General features: G+C 44.6%; 1 pseudogene; it reads left to right on the forward strand.

Annotated features, from left to right (window-relative positions):
• Positions 1 to 1,265: 1,265 nt before the first annotated feature.
• LOC148131583 (uncharacterized) lies at positions 1,266 to 2,508 on the forward strand (annotated as a pseudogene).
• The last annotated feature ends 997 nt before the right edge of the window (positions 2,509 to 3,505 follow it).

Consider the following 3,505-nt stretch of genomic DNA (forward strand, 5'->3'; position numbering starts at 1 on the left):
CAGAAAGAAGCTTTTTTTAAAAAATCATTTAGTGACCGTTCAAAAGTTACCATGGCACTGAAAAAAAGTGACTTATGACCATTTTTCACACTTACGACCATCGCAGCATCCCCACAGTCACGAGAGGCCAGGCGAGGAGAAGTACCCTTCGATGTGAGTGATATTGAGTTGACCACACCCAACCAGTCACATGACCACCAAGCCACACCCAGCAATTAAGCCACGCCCACAGAACCAATTGTTTAAAATTTTGAATCCCACCCCTGCTCCCCACCCCACTAACCTGCTTTCCAGCTCCGTTCTCCTGTGCAGGGCAACCAAAGGAGATCCAACCAATCAGCTGGGACTCAGGAGGCGGAGCATAGATGGGGGCGGGGCCAGTCAGAGGTGGGATTTTACCGGTTCTCCGAACTACTCAAAATTTCCACTCTCAGTTCTCCAGAACCGGTCCGAACTGGCTGAATACCCACCTCTGCTTACAACAGTTTGTTTTGTGACTGTTCAAAGTTACAACGGTCATGAAAAAAGGAGATTTGTGACCATTTTTCACACTTACGACCATTTGCAGCATCCCCACGGTCACCTGACCAAAATTCAGACTCTTGGCAAATAGCTGGTGTTTATGATGCTCGCAGCATCCCTGGGGAGGAGGGGTCACTTAATCTCCTTTTGTGACCTTCCAGCAAGCAAAGTCAATGGGGAAGGCAAACTCACTTAATGACCGTGTCACTGACTTAAGCAACTGCAGTGATGCGCTTAACACGTGCGGCAAAAATGGTCGTAAAATGGGGCAAACGGACTTAACAAAGGTTTCAATGAGCAACGTAAATGTTGGGCTGCTTCGTGGTCATAATTCGAGGACTACCTATACCGGGTGCCTATCCTGGACCCAACCACAATTGAATCCCAAATTTCTGTCGCTAAGCGAGACAGTCGATCAGTGAGTTTTGTCCCGTTTTACGACCTTCCTTGCCCCAGTTGTAAACCACTTCAGTTGTTCCGTTACGGTAGTAACAGAGTAATTAAGTTAGTCGCACACACACATTGAGTCCACGGATGGGTTGCCTGGTTTGGTTAATGAAACGTCTGCAAGGAAAACAGTCAAGTAGTTTCCCTTGTGACCACATCAGGACAAGGGTCTTTGCTGAAGTCCAATGTGCTGTGAACCTCAAAGCTTGGATGAGAAGAAGGTCAGCATAGTCTGGTCCAAGGTATTGAGAAGGATGATAACCAACCAGCCAACTATCCAACTGTCCAAACCCTCAATGCTCCAGCCATCCCAGGAACCAACCATCCAACCAATCAACCATCCATATGTCCATCTGTCTGTTATTCCATCCAACCATCCTATCATCCAATCATCCAACCAACCATCTATCCATCCATCCATCATCCATCCATCCATTCATCCATCCATCCATCCAACCAACCATCTGTCTATCCATCTGTCAGTCCATCCAACCATCCTACCATCCAATCATCCAACCAACCATCCATCCATCTGTCCATCTGTCTGTCAGTCCATCCAACCATCCTACCATCCAATCATCCAACCAACCATCCATCCATTCGTCCATCTATCCATCCAACCAGCCAACCAGCCAAGAAACCAACGATCCATCCAACCATCCAACCATCCATGTCCATCTGTCTGTGTCCATCCAACCATCCTACCATCCAATCATCCAAGCAACCATCTGTCCATCTGTCTGTCAGTCCATCCAACCATCCTACCATCCAATCATCCAACCAACCATCTATCCATCCATTCATCCAAGAAACCAACCATCTATCCAACCAACCGAGCATCCATCTGTCCATCCGTATGTGAGTCCATCCAACGATCCTACCATCCAGTCATCCAACCGACCATCTATCCATCCACCCATCCATTCATCCATCTATCCATCCATCCAACCAACCAACCAACCAACCATCTGCCTATCCATCTGTCAATCCATCCAACCATTCTACTACCATCCAATCATCCAACCAACCATCCATCCATCCATCCATCTATCCATCTAACCATCCAAGAAACCAACCATTCAACCAACCATCCATCTGTCCATCATCTGTCAGTCCATCCAACCATCCTATCATCCAATCATCCAACAAACCATCTATCCATCCATTCATCCATCTATCCATCCAACCATCCAACCAGCCAAGAAACCAACAATCCATCCAACCAGTCAACCATCCATCTGTCCATCTGTCTGTCCATCCAACTATCCTACCATCCAATCATCCAACCAACCATCCATCCATCCATCCATCTGTCCATCTGTCTGTCAATCCATCCAATCTACCATCCAATCATTCAACCAACCATCTATCCATCCCATAAATACATACATACATCCATACATCTAACCATCCAAGAAACCAACCATCCAACCAACCATCCATCTGTCCATCTGTCTGTCAATCCATCCAACCATCCTACCATCCAATCATCCAACTAACTATCTATCCATCCATCCATTCATCCATGCAATGTTCTAACCACTCATCCATCCAACCAACCAATCAACCAAACATCCATCCATCCATCCATCTGTCCCTCCTTGAGACTTAGACTTAGACCAAGGGTGTCAAACTCGAAGTGTCACATTGCCTTCACGTGACGTATTGTGATGTTTTTCCCCTTCGCAGAGTTGGAGTGCGCGTGGCCTGCGTATGATGCATCCAGCCCATGGGCCGCCCGTTTGACACCCCTGACTTAGAATAACTTTCTTGTCGCTTTGAATATACACGAATCAGCATACCTTAAAATGAAATTTCGCTGCCTGCAGCTCTCCAAGTGCCACCACCTCCAATAGACACTCCATGAACATGACAAAATCTATCTATATAAAAGCGAAAGACCTCTCACGCATCATCACAAAATCTCCAGAACCGTAAAGCCTACAACTTGAAATTTGGCTCGTAGGTTCCTCTTGGCTTCTAGGTGCTCACTAAGAAAGGATTTTTCCAAATGACCATCAGAGCGTTAGGATTTCATTTATTATTATTATTATTATTATTATTATTATTATTATTATTATTATTATTATTATTATTATTATTATTATTACTATTACTATTACTATTACTATTATTACTATTATTACTATTATTATTATTATTATTATTATTATTATTATTATTATTATTATTATTATTATTATTATTAACACACTCTGATGCTAAGGAGTTCTACTCCCCCTCCCCACCTGAAAAGAAATCCCTTCCAAATGCAAAACACAAGCAGAGGAGGTTCAGTTTCACTTTCCGAGCACCAAGCAGCTTCAGTACAGAACAGTTGAGCTAAGCCACGCCCAAGTTCCTTGCTGTCTCCTCCTTGCTCACACACCAAATACTCTTTCAGTTTCCAAGCAGCCCTCAACTCTCTCTCACACTGACAGGATGATGCTAGTCAGGTGAATACCAATGGACGCTGGCAGGCAGAGGCAGGAATTTTTCCCCCCTTATTTTCCTCCCTAAAAACTAAGCCCGACCA

Source organism: Notechis scutatus, chromosome 3 (assembly GCF_049901735.1).
Source record: "Notechis scutatus isolate UNSWTSFEM ecotype Mainland chromosome 3, rNotScu1.2, whole genome shotgun sequence".
In the NCBI taxonomy this organism is placed as follows: Eukaryota; Metazoa; Chordata; class Lepidosauria; order Squamata; family Elapidae; genus Notechis; species Notechis scutatus.